General features: G+C 39.2%; 1 protein-coding gene across 4 annotated transcripts in view; it reads right to left on the bottom strand.

Moving 5' to 3' along the window:
• Positions 1–20,700, bottom strand: part of palm3 (paralemmin 3) — a 100,902-nt gene that overhangs the window by 34,882 nt on the left and 45,320 nt on the right. The window lies entirely within an intron of this gene.

Genomic DNA, 20,700 nt, shown 5'->3' with positions numbered 1-20,700 from the left:
GGAGCATGTGTACCACTAGTACTACACGTACCACAGTTTGAGAAAAACTTGGCTATATAATATACATTTAGTCAACAATAGAGCTTTTAATACTATCCTTGTATCGTGATAATGCATGGTAATGACACATTCTAGCTGTGTTCCACAAATTTGGGAGCTACAAGCGAACGAACGTAACGCAATATACCATTCTTGCCAGCTGTTAACGTCCCTTCACAGTGCAAAGCCACTTCTAAGTTAATCATACTTGCCATAATGGTGGCACATAAACTATGTTTCTTGCAATTATCCATGGAGAACTAGGAATACTAGCTAAAGATGCTACACTTTACAGTGTAGAAGTAAATTACGGGATTTAAATCAGAGCCAATGGTAGGAAATCATTTTAATATTTAATTTATATTTTTACACCGCCATTAGGGGCTTTTTGTCTGATAATAATTGTGAGCAAGAATTTTATCATTCAGTGATCTTGAAAATGTATCAGCATTGGTATGACCAATACTACCAATGCATCTACTTTGTGGTATCTGATCATAGTATCACCCAAAAGTAATGCAAAGTATCCAAACAACAGAAGAATAAGTGGTTAATACATTTTAACTGAAGTGTAGATAGAACCATGTTACAACAGGAAGTGAGCAGATATTAACAGTAAGTTAGCAAGTAGATGTATAATAATTTAGAGAAAATAATACAACCAGAAATGACGCACAGTGTTACTGCAAATGTCAGCAGCAAAATTAGAACGTTTTGAATAATTATATCATCATTTATATAATTATATTTAATATATTGTGATATATATAATTATGGTAGGAGGCCGCAATATTTATATCAGGATACAGATTTTAGGGCATATCACCCACCCCCATGCGCCAATATGTTGGAATGTCTGTGTTTTAAAAATCAAATATCTACAGAAGTATCGTTACTGTTGTTAATAAGTGGTGGTGGCAGCTTACAGTATTAGCCTCCAGAGGGACCAGAGCGGTGCATCACAACATGGCCCCAACCAGAGATAAACAAGCAAACCCAATTGGCAGCTCTGAATGAGGAGATATTGAGGAGCTCCCTTAAGACATACACTGACTCCGGCAATTAGGTGTAATACAGGTGGACAGAGCAAGGATGCTGACGTTGATAAAAAGTTAATACAAAGAGGAAGAAAAGTTGAGATGGGCGGACCCACTGCTGGAGCTGCAGAGACAAGATGAGAAGAAGAATGAGGTGATGTCAAAACTTAAGTTTGTTTCTCAAAAGACGCTTGGATCTAAGGTGTAATCTGCGGTCAGTCAGCGTCCTAACTTCCCCGGTGGTTCAGTAGTTCAGACAGCTCTCAGAAGAGTGAGGTTAGGGTGATACTAATAGGCTGAAAAGATAATAATATCAGGCGGAAGGAAGACCATCATGCCGCTTATCCTGTGCAGGGTCATGGGAGTATTCATGTCTGTGGGAATCGAAATTCCTTAAACTATCCATACTTCCAAAATCAAAAGGAAACACAAGTTATTAGGAATACAGACTACTTTTACTTAAGTTGGAACTTAAACTTCCTCAATGGCTACAATTTAAGGCCCAATCACAATGTTCCCCCTCACTCACGACCACTAGCCCACACCCACGACCACTGCACCCTAAAACTTAAGCAACAAGAGGTAGGGCTTTGTAATCGTCCCTAAGAATTGGACCACCACTTGCTTCGTCACTGCATAGTTTATGTTAGGGCACGTAAGCGACTACGTAGCTACGTTTGCACATACATCCCACCTCAAGTTGTCCCGACACAAGTATTTTGGTACCTCTACCAATATTTTGGTACCGGTACCAAAGATGTATATCTTTATGTATTTCATTACTTTTTCAAATAAAGGCGACCGCAAACAAAATGTCATTATTGGCCTCATTTTACCAGACAATCTTGTGACGAAACTTAATGATTAAACATGTTTTTCTTTTTATTGCACTCAAACCAAAAATTTTGAAGATTGGAATTCAAAATTAAAAGGATATAAACACATGGGTTTTTCTTATTGAACTCAAAGAACAGTTTAATTATTTTACATATTACATATAGTTTGACATAATCTAAAATTGGGTTAGAATTAAATAGAAAGCTTTAATGACATATTGAATGATTCATGATTTATGGTAGCCAATTTTGATCTGAGCTTTAAAGGGGAACTGCACTTTTTGGGGGGGGATTTTGCCTATCGTTCACAATCATTATGAAAGACATGACAACGGATGGATTTTGATTTTGATGCATTCTAAATATTCATTCCATCAAAAGTCTGCTTACAATAGAGCGTATGGGAACCATTACATTCTGCCTATAGAGCCCCTAAAAACATTAAAACACCTCCATTAGGGTTTTATATACATTATGTAAGTGTATTTGTAATGTAGTAACAGGCCCAATTTTAATATTTAATATTTACGTATTTTGATCCATTTAAAAATACGCGGCGCATTGGCCAACAAACAATCACTTACTGTGCAATGACTGCTGACATTAGGATGCTGACTGCTAGGATGTTCATATAGTCCCATTTAGGTGAAGAATGTATCATAATCCTCACAAAGATAAACGGGGTGGGGGGCAGGGGGAACAAGTGCTTTTCTTGTCGTTCTCGCCAGGTCCAGGTCCTAAATGGCGGTTAATGTGTCCCAACTTGTCGGATTATTTTCTCAGCCATCTACTTTCCAGGCACAAGGTATGATTTAAGATCTAGAATTAACGCACAGGGAGTAGGGAAGCGAGGAAACAGCAGACCACTCGATGATGTAAACAGAGACAAACAGAAGTTACTACATCTCTGCTATACATTGTTTGTCTGCGTTAGCGCTTATAATAACAATATCGCTAATCCTTAGTTAATATTCAAGTCACAAAAGGTAATTTGAGAATTGTTGGCATTTTTTGAATGGTTATCTATTGGATTTTATGGGGGCTGTAAGCAGATTTTTAATTAAGTTTATTTAATATTTAGAATGCATTTTTTTTAAATCCATCCGTCGTCATGTCTTTCATAATGACTGTAAACAATACGCAACATTCCAACAAAAGTGCAGATCCCCTTTAAGACAAAAACAATAATTAGTAGATACTGAAAACAGTAAGGCTAAAAGTACATGAGACATGTAGCAGATAAAACACACATTGTTAAAGGAAAATTACAAATGAAATAGTCGAAATTTCCCTTGCATTAGTTTACACTATGTGGGCGGTTTGGACTGCGTTAATAATTTTCAACAAGCTCAGCAGCTGTACGCACGTCTTGTATCTGTATGTGCATGGGGGAAGCTGTTAACTACAGTATATCACCTGCTACTCTTTAAACTCCTTGTGCAGACTCGGATGTTTGTTATGTTTACTCAAGTTAGAAGCACAGGTGGTTATACTGTATTGACACTTATTTTTGATACTATTTCTGCTTGTATGCGCGCAGAGTGTGCGTTTTGACAAACGAATGCGCCTCGGCTCAGCATTGTCCCCGCCGCACGGCAACATATGTGGATGAAAAGCAATATTAGTACTTTTTAAAGGCAGTAGTACGTTTTTTAATTAATGAGTAAGGCTGTACAATTTTAGTAGCGGTGTGCCGTTCAACCTTAGTACCACCATTACATAACAAACCTGGCAGGAATGGAGTTAAAAGCAGAGATCGATTTATTAAAATCATTCATCATGCGTCTGTTCATGAATAAACAAATGACTACACAGAGAAGACGGCGCAATCGAAGACTGTCGTCTCTAATTAATTTTTTGAAGACACTGTTTGTATATTTTTACGCATTGAAATCAGAAAGGACGCGCATGTCCGGAAGTCCGCACGTCCCCAGGACACAGATTTTATTTAATTTTTTTACCGACCCTGCCTACTTCGGGTCAAAACTCCAGTTTGCTTGTTCTTTTAATCGAGTATCGCTTTCTGCCAGTGTTTTCTTTTTTTAATATTTGACACGTTAGATTTCTCTCCCCGTTTACTGCGTTTTTATTGGTCGTACATTTTCATTCGCCGAAAGTTTTATCAATGATAAATACTGCCTCAGTGTGCACTCGGACAACTTTACCGCGAGGGCCTGCCAAAAGGAAGACTTCATGGTAAACACTAAGTTGAGTGTAAAGGCAACTTTTTAACTTCATCCTGTGCCAGGTATCCGGTAAATGAGTTGTTTTAGTCTTTGGGAGTCTATTGGAACTTCACTATTATCTCCCACTGGATCGACATCGTTCAATGATGGAGACAGGCTAGCTGTTAGCTTCAAGCTAACCAGCACCCTCCACTCCAAAAAATATACTTTGCAGGTTAACAAACGGGGAAATATGTGCCTTTTGAAGAAGTGTTAATGTGTCAGGAGTGATAAAAAGGAGTCTCTTGGAGAAGTGGCTGACAAGTTAGCAAGTGTTGCTCGCATCGCTGACAGTGACGTAATCACCGTCATTGTTTACTGAAGCAGAGATGCTGACTGTGCGTTATGATAAACACGCATACGTCGCCAGGCTCTGCTTTTTATCAATAAACTTATCAGATTACATTGTTTATTAAAAGTGTGGCCTGGAGGCCATTTGCGGCCCGCAACTAATGTTTTAAAGGCCAACGGCACATTCTAAAACTACCATTAAAATAAACAAAAACATAACAAAAGTGGAATAAAAAAGCTTACAGGCGAAATTTGATTTAGAAAAAGTTGCAATGTTGACTAATAAAACAAAGCAGTTTTTTTATCTTTAAACACGTCATTGCTGAAAACATAATATTGAATCAAAATCAATGTTTTTATAAATGATTTAAGGCAAGTATATTAAGATATTTAAGGCTCACATTACTACACATCTAATATTCCACTTTGAAAAATATATTTTTTTGGAAGATGTTGCATATTTTGTGTGTTTTGCCATAAGTTTAAAAAAAACAGTTTTATTTGACAAATGGGCTAAAACAACATTGAAAAAAAATGATTAAAAACTTAAAATTGATGGATGGATCTGGAGTTGACAAAAACATAACAAAAGTGGAATAAAAAAGCTTACAGGTGAAATTTGATTTAGAAAAAGTTGCAATGTTGACGAATAAAACAAAGTAGTTTTTTTATCTTTAAACACGTCATTGCTGAAAACATAATATTGAATCAAAATCATTGTTTTTATAAATGATTTAAGGCTAGTATATTAAGATACTTAAGGCTCCCATTACTTCACATCTAATATTCCACTTTGAAAAATATATTTTTTTGGAAGATGTTGCATATTTTGTGTGTTTTGCCATAAGTTTAAAAAAACAGTTTTATTTGACAAATGGACTAAAACAACATCGAAAAAAAATAATTAAAAACTTAAAATTGGTGGATAGATCTGGAGTTGATGTAGACTTTAGAGCAGGGGTGTAAAACTCAAATACAGAGTGGGCCAAAATTCTAAACGGAGCAAGGCCGCGGGCCAAGGTTGAACAAATTAACCTTTTAATAGGGACCCAAACAAGTTTTGCATTAAATACTGAACAAGCAAGGCTTATATAACTTTAGTGACATGCAAATAATAATAATAATAATAATAATTAAAAAAATATCAATGGTATATCAAATAAAATTTAAATACTAATTTTATGCCTTTTTTTCTATTTGCAATCTCCTTAGGTAAATATAAATTTTTTTCCACAGGCTAATAATACATTTGAAAATAAAATAACAATAATGAATGAACCAAACATTCAAGCCTTGAAGTAGCAAGAGAAAATGCATGAATACAACGTTAATTATTGGTCAGTTTGCTGGAAGTTTTTTGGAAGAGTTAGTGCTGCAACAGATTCTGGGTATTTGTTCTGTTGTGTTACGGTGCGGATGTTCACCCGAAATGTGTTTGCCATTCTTGTTTGGTGTGGGTTCACAGTGTGGCGCATATTTGTAACAGTGCTAAAGTTGTTTATGCGGCCACCCTCAGTGTGACCTGTATGGCTGTTGACCAAGTATGCCTTGCATTCACTCGTGCATGTGTGTGTGTGTGTGTGTGTGTGTGTAAAAGTCAGAAATATCATGTGACACGCTGTTAGTATGGAGGAAAAGCGGACATGACGACAGGTTGCAGAGAAAGCTAAAGGCAGTGCCTTAAATGCCCGACCCCAATATAGTTGTCCAGGTGGAAATCGGTAGAAATTCGGGAGAATGGTTGCCCGGGGAGATTTTCGGGAGGGGCACTGAACTTCGGGAGTCTACCAGGAAAATTAGGAGTGTTGGCAAGTATGAGTATTAGCGGTGAATGCGATGTTACAGTGGCACCGACGCTGTATAACACCGGCGGGCCAGCTCTAATGCTAAATTGATATTGCCTCAAGGGCCAAATTAAATTACATTGCGGGCCAGAGTTTGACACTTTGCTCTAGAGATTTAAGCGTTAAATAAATAATGTATGTATGCCCTGGCACACGATTATCCTAATTTCATGACCGAAGCAAAACACGTTTTACACTTTTACACTGAAATAAATACAGCTACAACTTGTTGAATAAAAAATATAGAAAAAAAACTACCGGCAGCGGTAAAGTTTAGATGGCAGTCACAGGGAGAACATGCAAACTCCACACAGAAAGACCCTGAGCACGGGAATCGAACACAGGACCCAGTGTCAAACAAAGGAGAGCATGTGTATCAGCAATACAGTAAGAGGGAGCATATCGGTCTGGTGATAATTTCAAGCTTTCATTCCAGGACCTTTGTTGGCATGAGAGCTTAAATACACAAGAGCACTCTAAAAAAACACCACAGTTGATGGTAACCCAAACAGAACGTGATTATGTGTTAGTTGAGAAACGTAAAGCCAATTAAAACAATATTGTAATCAATTGCAATCAGCAGGGACTGAAAGAATAAACATTGCCTCCCTGCAGTATTTCTTTGCAACACAATATAATTATTTCATTGCTTCCAGACGCACATGATTTAAATAAAAACTTTATGTGAAATGGCCCAAAAAAATAAAAAATAAAGTCCAGCTGTCATTTACTCCTTAGTGAGGCAGGTCATCATGGTTTCATTGCACACATTCCTCCTGCCCTGTTGCAAAGTATATTTACCTTCAGCGTACGCTGTTTATAGAAGAGTGTATATTTGCTTAGTAGGGGGCCGTGAATTCTATATGCTCAGCACCGGTTTAGTGACATTGCCTCTGTTGGAACAGATGGAAGAACAGCAGGGTGTCGAGAACATAAATCTTTTTGGATCTAGTTAATATTGTAGCTTTCTTAACCAAACAAAGTGCAAATCTATTTTTTCTTCAGAGCTATAGCCACACAAAAAAACAAAAAACACCTCTCTGGTGTTAAAACGATCACCATTCACACGAGTGTGGCGTCAAAACAATCTCTTGTCTCCAGGGAAACACATTCACAGGGGGTCATGCGCATTATGTCCAATCAAAAGCCCCAAAAAGCAATTGTACGTAGGCATCCCAAACAAAGTCACAATCCGAAGAGCTTTTTTTTTTAATCATATTTTCAAACAGTATAATGCCAGAAATACCAAGCATTAGCATTTTATCCTCCGGTGGCTTAAAGGTCTTGGAAAGGACAGTTTCAGTTTGCTAAAAGTCAGCATTTACATACGTCCAGTGCCTCGTGCCACTTAAAGAATGTTGAATGTTGTTGCTAAAGAACTGAGAGTAGGTCAAACAGATGACATCAGCTCTCTGTCTAGGAAAGGCCCGTGCTTGAGGAATTCAAGTCATGAATGAGGCATTAGCGCGTTCAAAGCATGAATACGGTTGCACATTTTTTGGCTTTTACGTGACTGGAAGGTGTGGAGCATAAAAACTGCTGCCCAGGCCATTTTCGATCTCCAGGCTTCACTGAACTGGGATAGTTGTTGACAAAGCCTCGGTGAGGCTGAGCTAAATAGGGAACTACTGTCCTGTAACTACAGAAAAAAGAGGGTACTGAGAAGAGATGTACTAAATCATATCACTGCTTAAAGAGCCACATAACATCAGGAAGATTACGGCCACATTCACACTGCCATTGGACCAAAAACAGTAAACAACAGAAATGCTGTCTTCTGGGGTGAATGCGTTTGTTGTTTCATATTGTGTTATTGTTCAAATACAATGCAAAAAGTTTTATTCTACAGCACTTTATAACAAACCGAGATAACTATATATAGGGCTACACAAATTAGGACAGGTAAAATAAGGACACTATGACCGACTCAAAAAGCCAGAGAATGAAAACAGGCATTCAAACGCGACTTAAAGACTGCCACTAAAGGCGACTATCTGGGCCACCGTCCTCAAAGGCCTTCTTCACAAATCACAACATCATCCCCTGATCTGAACCCACATCAGGGTAAGCAAAAACTCCAAAAGCCCGAAATGGGAAAAATAAAAATATACTGTAACTTGTTCCGGAGTTTTGTGCCCAAAGGAAAGAATGCTTGATCGCCACTAAATTCTGCAGACTTCTGCAAGGGGGAATGAACATACAACCGTGGTCAAAAGTTTACATACACTTGTAAAGAACATAATGTCATGGCTGTCTTGAGTTTCCAATAATTTCTACAACTCTATTTTTTCTGTGATAGAGTAATTGGATTACATATGAATTTATGAATTTATTATGGGTCTACAGAAAATGTGACAAAATCTGCTGGGTCAAAAGTTTACATACAGCAATGTTAATATTTGGTTACATGTCCCTTGACAATTTTCACTGCAATAAGGCGCTTTTGGTAGCCATCCACAAGCTTCTGGTTGAATTTTTGACCACTCCTCTTGACAAAATTGGTGCAGTTCATCTAAATGTGTTGGTTTCCTGACATGTACTTGTTTCTTCAGCATTGTCCACACGTCAAGACTTTGGGAAGGCCATTCCAAAACCTTAATTCTAGCCTGATTAAGCCATTCCTTTACCAATCTTGATGCGTGTTTGGGGTCATTGTCCTGTTGGAACACCCAACTGCGCCCAATACCCAACTTCCGGGCTGATGATTTTAGATTGTCCTGAAGAATTTGGAGATAATCCTCCTCTGTCATTGTCCCATTTAATCTCTGGAAATGACCAATTTGATTGGCAGCAAAACAGGCCCACACCATAGTACTACCACCACCATGCTTGATGGTAGGATGGTGTTCCTAGGATTAAAGGCCTCACCTTTTCTCCTCCAAACATATTGTTGGGTATTGTGCCCAAACAGCTCAATTTTTTTTTTCCATCTAACCACAGAACTTTCCTTTAGAAGATCTTATCTTTGTCCATTTGATGTCATGACAATATGTTCTTAACAAGTGTGTGTGAACTTTTGACCACAACTGTAAGAACGAAGCAAAATAAGATGTGGCACAACCATTCAGGAATGGCGAAGCAAATTAAAAAAATAAACGTACAGCCAGCCAATGACGGCAAGCGGGGTGATGTGTTCTTGCTGCCGACTAGCAGTGAGCAATCTGACAGAAACATTTTGTACCAGCTGTAATCAAGCAGCTGAGATGTCAGTAAAGATACTGAAACTGATTTTAAATGTTGGGAATGATTCGTTTTTGCGGTCTCAATAAGGTCATTGTAAATTTAAAACATCCGTAAATGTAACTGCAATACTGTACTAAATTCAACTTACACAACTATTGATACCCTTTTTCAATACAGGAATATTGATTGGTGCAAAGAGGGACTCACACTATAAAAAATACACTTCATTCATGTAACATACTGCAAAAAAGGCAGTTGGGATTATACATGATGCTGGTGAGAAAATGTATATACCTTTTATTCTTAACCCAGATTTTGCATTTACACACAGCTTAAGATCATATGAAGATTTTTCCCCCTACATTTAAAACACATGAAATAAATAACATGAAATGGTGTTTTGTTGGAAAAAATTTAAATAGATGATGTTTTACAGACCATCTTGAAGCTACTTTATGACCATCTCTTCAGAATGCGCCTTCTTGTGGGCGGTCTTAGTTACGTGCCTCCACTTCAACATCCCCTCCCCTTTACCCATGTTGTAGTTTTTAGCCCTTCCATATGGAGTGTACTGACACATAAAAGTTAGAACTGAACGCTACTTTGTATTAGAAGTGGCAACAACGGCGGATGCATGTGGATGTGCGAGCCAGTCTGCATCACTGTCATGCCTATGGATTATGTTTGGTTTTGGTCATGTTATGTTTTGTTTTTTGGACACTCAGTTCTGTTTTGCACTTCCTGGTTTGTTTTTGTTACCATGACCACTCATTGATTTTCACCTTGCCCTCAAGTCACGCCCTTGTCCTCAGCCCTCACACCTGCTGGTAATGATCACATCTATTATTTAAGCCATTTTGTTTCTTTCTTCGTCCTGGCAACATCACCTCCTTCATGCCCTTGATCACCTGCTACGCACCTTGCTATCCATGCCCCTTGTTTCGGTCACAGTAAGTGTTTTTGTTTTAGTTGTTCATAGTTCTGCCACAGTGCAAGTTTTTGTTTCATGTTTATAGTTAACTGCCGTGGTCCTAGTCTTTTGTTTCAAAGCCCAGTTTTTGTACCGCCATTGTGCGCGTATTTTGTTGGTTCCTGTTTTTAGTTTTAGTGTTAAAATAAAAATGTCTTTACCTTCACGCCATTGCCGTTTCCACTCCATACGCCTCGCACCACGGGAAAACAACCCAAGTCTGACAGCATGTTGCCAGCAACAAAATGTTTTTCCTGCAAGCGTTTTGGAGTCCATGGAGGAAAAGAAATGGGATTCGTTAGGATCCATGGCGGAGCGAGACCTGACGTGGGGACCAAATGGCTAGCTAATTCCTATTAGCTCCATTTGGTTCGAGGACGGCATGACGTCACCACAATCCCCGAAGCGCCTGGGAAAGCTGCTGCGATCAGACAGGACGCATCGCACTTGCAAGCTCCTCCCCCTTTGGGCGGGAATAGACGGCCGCCCGCCCTGCGGCTCCAAGATGACGTCACAGACCAGGAATTTTTTTTCAAAACTTTCACTCTTGATCACCTACCTCCACCAGAAGACTCTAGCCCCATAACAATGATTAAATACTACCAGAACATGATTTTGAACATCAGATCTATTCAGTCACAGCCATTTAAATTTCATGTCACGCCCCCTAAGACTCAAGCCCCACCCCCATCACAAAAAAAAATAAAAATCTTCACCCTATAAAACCAAGACTGAAGAAAAAAGACTATTTGGACAATTTAAAGGGGAGGATTCTCCCCTCCTCCTCACCTCCCTCCACGACCGCCACCACCGGCCTTTCGGCCTGCTAAGCCGCAACTTCCAGCTAGGCCACCTCTACCAGCACCAAGTCCACGGCTAGCACCAAGTCCAAGTCCACGGCTAGCACCAAGTCAAAGTCCACGGCTAGCACCAAGTCAAAGTCCACGCCAAGCTCCAGTGCCTGCACCACGCCAAGCTTCAGTTCCGCCAGTAGCTGCACCACGCTGAGCCCCAGTGCCTGCACCACAAGAGGTACCAGTGCCTGCACCACGTCGGGTCCCAGTGCCTGCACCACACCGGGCGCCAATGCCTGGACCACGTCGGGCCCCAGTGCCTGCACCACAAGAGGTACCAGTGCCTGCACTACAAGAGGTACCAGTGCCTGCACCAAGTCGGGTCCCAGTGCCTGCACCAAGTCGGGTCCCAGTGCCTGCACCACGCCAAGCTCCAGTGCCCCCAGTAGCTGCACCAGTCGGGCCCCAGTGCCTGCACCACGTCAGGCCCCAGTGCCTGCATCACTACAGGTACCAGTGTATGCTCCACGCCAAGCTTCAGTACCTGCACCACGCCAAGCTCCAGCGCCGCCAGTAGCCAAGCTTAATAGAGCCCCTTTAAATTAACCTGCTAATGTAAATATTTTTTGAAATGAGGAAAATGATACAATATCTGGGAAGAACATTTTCAACATCCGTATGCTCACACAACACACAAAAAAATCAAACATCCGTATGTGAGAAATATTTTGTCCACAGTATTAACTACAATCTTTCTGTGAGCGACCCTTGTATTTATTAATTTATTTACTTATTGGAATAGGAAATATATATATCTAATACATTATAATTATTAAGTAGGGATGGGCATTATGGCCTGAAATCTATGTCACAATATATATCGCAGCCACTCGCGACAAAAAGATATATCACTACGGCTGGGCCAAAAAAACAATATCAATATATATCGCGATAGAAACATTAATAATATCAATATAAAATGTGATCGATAAAATATTCAATATATATATATATATTGTTTTGGTCAGAAGAATTCAGCAAACAGGATAAAGTATGTGTCACTGAGCAAAGGGAGGGACAAGCTAACAGCCAATCAGTTAACAGTATTGTCTTAGCAATGGGAGGAACTCGCCTACAGCCAATCGCGTAACAGTATCGACTATCAAATTCAGTTGCGTCGTTGTTCTTTCTTGCTTTTGATTCACTGAATGGAGTGAGAAGAGAAACTGTGTTATCTTGATGTATCAACTCAATAACAGAAACTTTTGTTGATTTTATGCAGACGGTGCGGGAACATTTTGACACTTCTAACGCGTTGGTTTAATGAGTAGCCTCCCAAACTACTCTTTGTAGTGTTCAATAGCTTATACACTCCTGCCATCTACTGTCTCAAATCTGCAACTACCTTTAAATCTATTTAAGGGGAACATTATCACAATTTCAAAAGGGTTAAAAACAATAAAAATCAGTTCCCAGTGGCTTGTTGTATTTCTTGAAGTTTTTTTCAAAATGTTACCGTTCCCCAAATATCCCTAAAAAAAGCTTTAAAGTGCTTGATTTTCGCTATTTGCGATGGTACTAGCCATTTCCCTGTGACATCATACAGTGCTGCCAATGTAAACAAACAACGGCGAATACCACAGCAAGATATAGCGACATTAGCTCGGATTCAGACTCGGATTTCAGCGACTTAAGCAATTTAACAGATTACGCATGTATTGAAACGGATGGTTGGAGTATGAAAGTATTAAAGAAGAAACTGAAGCTATTGAGCGAATAGCTATTGAGCGAATAGCTATTGACGCTATTCATAGCCATAGCATGGCCGAATAGCTGCGTTAGCATCGCCGGTAAAATGTGCGGACCTAACGATAAGGACTTTCGCATCTCGTCACACTGGAGCAACTTAAATCGTTCGATTGGTAAATGTTTTTTTCGCATTAAATGTGGGTGGAAGTAAACGTAATATAGTTGCAAATGCATCTGCAGGTTATCCATACATCTCTGTGCCATGTCTGCTTTAGCACCGCCGGTAAATAACATGTTAGCATCGATTAGCGTAGCATGTTAGCATCGATTAGCTGGCAGTCAACATCAGCAAAACTCACCTTTGTGATTTCGTTGACTTTATAGTTGCAAATGCATCTGCAGGTTATCCATTCATCTCTGTGCCATGTCTGCTTTAGCACCACCGGTAAATGGCATATTAGCGTCGATTAGCGTAGCATGTTAGCATCGATTAGCTGGCAGTCACGCCGCATCCAAATATGTCTGATTAGCACATAAGTCAACATCAACAAAACTCACCTTTGTGATTTCATTGAATTTATCGTTGCAAATGTATCTGCAGGTTATCCATACATCTCTGTGCCATGTCTGTCATCGCCGGTAAAATGTGGAGACACTTTGGTACATTCAATGGGGGTCTGGCGGCAGACACTTTTGCATCTTCGGGCCAGTAGTGTAACTTGAATCCCTCCCTGTTAGTGTTGTTACACCCTCCGACAACACACCGGCGAGGCATGATGTCTCCAAGGTTAAAAAAATAGTTGAAAAAACGGAAAATAACAGAGCTGAAACCCTGTGTTTGTAATGTGTTGAAAATGAAAATGGCGGCTGTATTACCTCGGTGACGTCACGTTCTGACATCGCAAAAAGAGCGGTAAACAGAAAGGCGTTTAATTCGCCAAAATTCACCCATTTAGAGTTCGGAAATTGGTTAAACAAATATATGGTCTTTTTTCTGCACCATCAAGGTATATATTGACGCTTACATAGGTCTGGTGATAATGTTCCCCTTTAAATGTTTTTATCACCTTGACGGCATTCATCCGACCAGGCTACCAGACACTCTCTCCACTGATAAATAGCACCCCTGGTAAGTTGGAAATAGTTTTTCTGTTTGTATTGGCAGACTATAATATGTCATAAAAAGGACCAATAATTAGCGATATCTCTTAATTTAAAAACAACTTATTTTGTGATATAGCCATATCGTCCAGACCTGTATATGACAATATATTTTTGGGCATATAAATGATTATAGAACCATTTCAAAAATGTTTAATAACATTTTCAAATTTAGCTGCTGATGTATGCCATAGCATATTGCATAATTTCCAGTTGTATCTGTTGCTCAAAAATATTGTTCTTTACTTGCTAATTTACTGTTAACTTCTGGACCCCGAACGGGACAAGCGGTAGTAAATGGATGGATGGATGGACTACTGGTTGCCTTCTGCTGAAACATGTCTATCTACACTTCTATTAAAATGTAATAATTACTTATTCTTCTGTTGTTTGGATACTTTACATTAGTTTTGGGATATAATCTTGGTATCTATCGAATACCAAGTATATGATACTTCAAATTTTCAAGATCGATAAATGATTACAGTTTGATCACAATTATAATCATACAAAACCACAGGATGGCAGTACAACAATATCAATTTAATGTTCAAATTATTTCCCTATTCTCTTTTCTTACATACAATATTTTAGGCAAAATCTGATTTAAATCCTTTGGTTTTTACCCTTGAAGTCATTTTGTATCCAGGGACATATATCTTCAGTTTGTACACATTTTGACATAATCACTGTAGTACCAACCACATATTGATACTAAACTCAGTATCGTTATTGTCAATATTTATAGCAATCCGCCTAACTCCACCCCAGTCCCACTCGCTTCGCCGTGAATATAAATTGTATCATTTGTCTATAAAATTGTTACAATTACACCTCTGCATAACTGCGTATCCTTATTAAAAATAACGTGAACAAAACAAAAACAGAAAAAGGAAAGGAATATAGACCGACCTAGCAACAAAGAATATCTGTATTAATATTGTTTTTTACTTTTAACATAAAATATTAAAAGTGCGTCAATTTGCCTGGAATTGTTCCCAAAAATATATTCTTATTTAAACTATAAATATTTTCAAAACGACTTGAACCCTTTGATACTCAATTTATCCATTTTTTTACTGCTTGTGTCCCTCTCGGGGTCGCAGTATTGCTGGAGCCTATCCCAGCTGCATTCAGGCGGAAGAAGGGGTACACCCTGGAAAAGTCGCCAAATCATTGCAGGGCCAACACAGATAGACAGACAACATTCACACTCACATTCACACAATAGGGCCAATTTTAGTGTTGCCAATCAACCTATTCTCAGGTGCATGTCTTTGGAGGTGGTAAGAAGCCGGAATACCCAGAGGGAATCCAGGCAGTCACAGAAAGAACATGCAAACTCCACATAGAAAGATCCTGAGCAAGGATCACTAACCCCATTTTCCCTGTGCTTCCCTTTGATACTGAAAAATAGAATTTAATAAACTCAATAAATAATAATGCATTCCAATAGATTAGCAATATTAACTCAAGAGCACAATAAATAAAACACTTAAACCTCCAAAACAACAATGAATTATAAAATGTTGGTGATTTTTTTTTTCATCAAGATGAATAAATCAGGATTATTGGTTACAAAGAGCATGTTTTGTTGTGCACAGCTTTTCAAAGCAGGATTTGAAGCATGAAACTGCATGATACTGATAAAGCATGTCACACATAAAGCATGTGTGATAAAGCATGTCTCCACATCTAAAATGTCTCATGACTCTCATCAACATGCATTATCACGATATGGCGGTAGTATTAAAAGTTCTATTATTGGCCAGTATACCTATAGTATAACCATACATGATTAAAAGCTACACCTAGAAAATATTTTCACACGTGCAGGCATGAAAAGAATTGGATATTCCAAAGCCACTGTAAACTGGTTACATCCTTTCCAAAAAACATCACTGTCCTCCAGACCATTACCGACAGAACATGCAATCACAGGGACCCTGACCCCTCAACCTGCACGTCCTCTGCTGTCGTCACTGTCCGCTGCTCAGGAAAAGGCCCACTTGGACGGCCAACAGCAAAACAAATTAAAGATAAACTCTGTAGTACGGTTGCATGACGTTTCTTCATTGAAATAACTAAAAAGACTGCAAAAAATCCATAAACATGGCAAACTTGCTCACTTGATAGTACACTCATGCATGTATAAAAGACAAGCCAAAAGATGAATAAAATTAATAAATGTGACCCCTCTTCTCCCGAGCCAATGAATGATAACCAGCAAACCACACCAGCTGCGGATGTTGTGCAAATGACAGCTCAATGCGCAGTCCTTGAATTTTTTGGGAAGCCTCCCTATGTAGCTGGTGGGAGCTTGAAAACTACTGCTCAGTGCCATTCATCAGCCATTGATTTTCAAACGCTTTAATGACGGCAGGAAAAATTACTTTATTGGAAATGGGTATCTTGCTAATCCAGACGGATACAAACCTAACAGGGAGGGAGAGGATTTGCACTTGTGTGCTTGCAAAGCATGAGCTAATCTATGGGAGAATGGTTGTTGAAACGCTATGCGGCAAAGTCCCTTTGATTGGCACTTTAAATCAGGAATGAAAACACTGCATGCCAGTCATGGCGAAGAGGGATGTGTGTTTAAAAAGTGATATACAGGCTTGAGGTGGTTTTTGGAGTGCGATGGGGATAATCAAAGTCAACAATTGTTGTTGGATGTTTAATCTAGTTAATCTCTGCACTTCACTGGAAGAGAAAAATTAATTGTCGAAGATTTGAAAGTGGAATTCTTTCCCATTGTTGTTTTATGTAGCGCTTCAGTCGTTCAACAGTCCGGGGTCTCCGCTGTCGTATTTTACGCTTCATAATGCGCCACACATTTTCGATGAGAGACAGGTCTGGACTGCAGGCGGGCCAGGAAAGTACCTGCACTCTATTTCTACAAAGCCACGCTGTTGTAACATGTGCTGAATGTGGTTTGGCATTGTCTTGTTGAAATAAGCAGGTGCGTCCATGAAAAAGACGGCGCTTAGATGGCAGCATATGTTGTTCCAAAACCTGTATGTACCTTTCTTACCCATGCCTTGGGCACTAATGCACTCCCATACCATCACAGATGCTGGCTTTCGAACTTTGCGTCGTTAACAGTCTGGATGGTTCGCTTCCCCTGTCGAATATTTACGAAAACAATTTGAAATGTGGACTCATCAGACCACAGAACACTTTTCCACTTTGCATCAGTCCATCTTAGATGATCTCGGGCCCAGCGAAGCCGGCGGCGTTTCTGGATGTTGTTGATAAATGGCTTTCGCTTTGCATAGTAGAGCTTTAACTTGCACTTACAGATGTAACTATGAACAGTATTTAGTTACAGTGATTTTCTGAAGTGTTCCTGAGCCCATGTGGCGATATCCTTTAAAGATTGATGTCAGTTTTTGATACAGTGCCGTCTGAGGGATCGAAGGTCACGGTCATTCAATTTTGGTTTCTGGCCATGCTGCTTAAGTGGAGTGATTTTTCCAGATTCTCTGAACCTTTTGGTGATATTATGGACCATAGATGTTGAAATCCCTAAATTTCTTGCAATTGCACTTTGAGAAACGTTGTTCTTAAACTGTTTGACTATTTGCTCACGTAGTTGTGGACAAAGGGGTGTGTGTACCTCGCCCCATCCTTTCTTGTGAAATACTGAGCATTTTTTGGGAAGATGTTTTTATACCCAATCATGGCACCCACCTGTTCCCAATTAGCCTGCACACCTGTGGGATGTTCCAAATAAGTGTTTGATGAGCATTCCTGAACTTCATCAGAATTTATTGCCACCTTTCCCAACTTCTTTGTCACGTGTTGTTCGCATCAAATATTAAAGTTAATGAATTTTTGCACAAAAAAAAAGGTTTATCAGTTTGAACATCAAATATGTTTTCTTTGTAGCATTTTCAATTGAATCATTGTATTCCGTTTATATTTACATCCAACACAATTTCCAAACTCATATGGAAACGGGGTTTGTACATACACACACACACACACATTAATATATATACCGTATTTCCTTGAATAGCCGCCGGGGCGCTAATTAATTTAAAACCTCTTCTGACTCCTGTGCTTATTCAAGGCATGCGGTAAAAGTAAGCAGGCGCTAATAATTTTAAAACCTCTTCCCACCCCTGCGCTTACCAATGGCATGCAGTATAAAATTGAGCGTGATGTAAGGATACCATCATGAAAAGCACATTTAAAAAAATAATTTAAAACAATTTCTGCAGCCTGGTACCAATCTAGCCCCGACCCGAAGGTTGAGGACCATTGCTCTACAACAAGTCATGGCGCCCGCCTTTACACCATGCTATCTGAGTGCCGGTTGGACGCATGCATTTCGCTGCTTTTCGCATGAGATTGCAAGGCATACTTGGTCTACAGCCATACCAGTTACACTGAAGGTTGTGATATAAACAACTTTAACACTCTTACTAATATGCCCCACACTCTGTGAACCCACACCAAACAAGAATGACAAACACATTTCTGGAAAACATCAGCTCTGTAACACATTATAAACGCAACATAACAATTACCCAGAATGCCATGCATCCATGACTCTTACCGGCTCTATTATACACCCCGGCGCCCCAAACCCCGCCCATCTCAACCGATGAACGGAGAGGGGTGGTGATGTTGGGGGGGGGGCGGGGTTTGGTGCTAGCAGGGTGTATAATATAGCCAAAAAGTTTTATTTTGGTTTCATTTGACCACATGACATTCTCCCAATCCTCTGCTGTATCATCCATGTATCAATTTTGGTATAAACTCAACTCGTCGTGTTTGGAGGAAGAAGAATACTGAGTTGCATCCCAAAAAAAACATACCTACTGTGAAGCATGGGGGTGGAAAAAATCATGCTTTGGGGCTGTTTTTCTGCTAAGGGGCCAGGACGATTGAGCCGTGTTAAGGAAAGAATAAATGGGGCCATGTATCGTGAGATTTTGAGCCAAAACCTCCTTCCATCAGTGAGAGCTTTGAATGGTTGATCAAATAGTTATTTTTCACCATAATTTACAAATAAATTCTTTAAAATTCCTAAAATTTGAATTCAGTGGATTTTTTTTTCACATTCTGTCTCTCACAGTTGAAGTGTACCTATGATGAAAATTACAGACCTCTGTCACCATTTTAAGTGGGAGAACTTGCACAATCGGTGGCTGACTAAATACTTTTTTGCTCCACTGTACATACATACACATATATACATATATATATATATATATACACACACACACACACACACATACATATATATGTATGAGGGGCCGTTAGGGACTTTATTCAGAATTACCTCTTACATACACTACTGAAATGCTCTCACATAAACAACTGAAATGTTTTTCTCTCATACACACCACTGAAACACTCTTATACACACTCCTGAAACAATCTTATACACACTACTGAAATGCTCTCACATAAACAACTGAAATGTTTTTCTCTCACACACACCACTGAAACACTCTTATACACACTTCTGAAACACTTTTATACACACTACTGAAATGCTCTCACATACACTACTGAAATGCTCTCACACACACTACTGAAATGCTCTCACATACACTACTGAAATGCTCTTACATATACTACTGAAATGCTCTCACATAAACAACCAAAATGCTCTCATATAAACAAGTAAAATGCTCTCACATAAACAACTAAAATGCTCTCACATAAAGAAGTGAAATGCTCTCACATAAACAAGTAAAATGCTCTCACATAAACAAGTAAAATGCTCTCACATAAACAAGTAAAATGCTCTCACATAAACAACTAAAATGCTCTCACATAAACAACTAAAATGCTCTCACATAAACAACTAAAATGCTCTCACATAAACAAGTACAATGCTCTCACATAAACAACTAAAATGTTTTACTCTCACGCACAAACACACCACTTGCGTGTGAGAGACAACAATTTTAGTAGTATGTGTGCAAGGATTTCAGTTATATGTATAAGAGCATCTTCCTAGTGTGTGTGAAAGCATCTTACCTGTGTATGTGAGAAGATTTCACTAGAGTGTATGAGCGACACTGCATTCCAGTTCCGGTCACCTATAATGCCCGCCCCTTTTCATTTTTTTTTTTTAAAGCCGAGTTGTTTGTGAAAAAAATGTCTGCCGAACTACCAACAAGTATCTTCACAGAGGCACCACCCGCAGCATTATCAAGCGGAACCTTCTACCATATGGACATCGGGTCAAGGGGAGGAAAAGGTAATTAGATATTATTTATTTCTAAATGATTGTTGAATCCCATGGAATGTAAGGCAACATAGCATTGTAGCCATTAAGCAGTTAGCCTTGTGTGCCTCCACTACAAACAAGTTAGCAACTAATGTTTCTGCAGCTCCTAAGAGTCTCACATCTATTGCAAACTTGCAGTTTGTCTCGGAGGAAACAAAAAAAGTACACTGTCAAATTACCTAATAATGTTTGCAGAGTTGTTGCTATGGTAACATGTCGAAATGTGAGTAACGTCGTGGTATATCAGTAGCTGATCGAATAGTGATAATAATAGATTACATTTATTTAGCGCTTTTCTATGGACTAGATAAGGGGTCC

This window comes from Nerophis ophidion, linkage group LG01 (genome assembly GCF_033978795.1).
Source record: "Nerophis ophidion isolate RoL-2023_Sa linkage group LG01, RoL_Noph_v1.0, whole genome shotgun sequence".
NCBI classification, from domain to species: Eukaryota; Metazoa; Chordata; class Actinopteri; order Syngnathiformes; family Syngnathidae; genus Nerophis; species Nerophis ophidion.
This window is presented reverse-complemented; position numbering and strand designations above follow the sequence as displayed.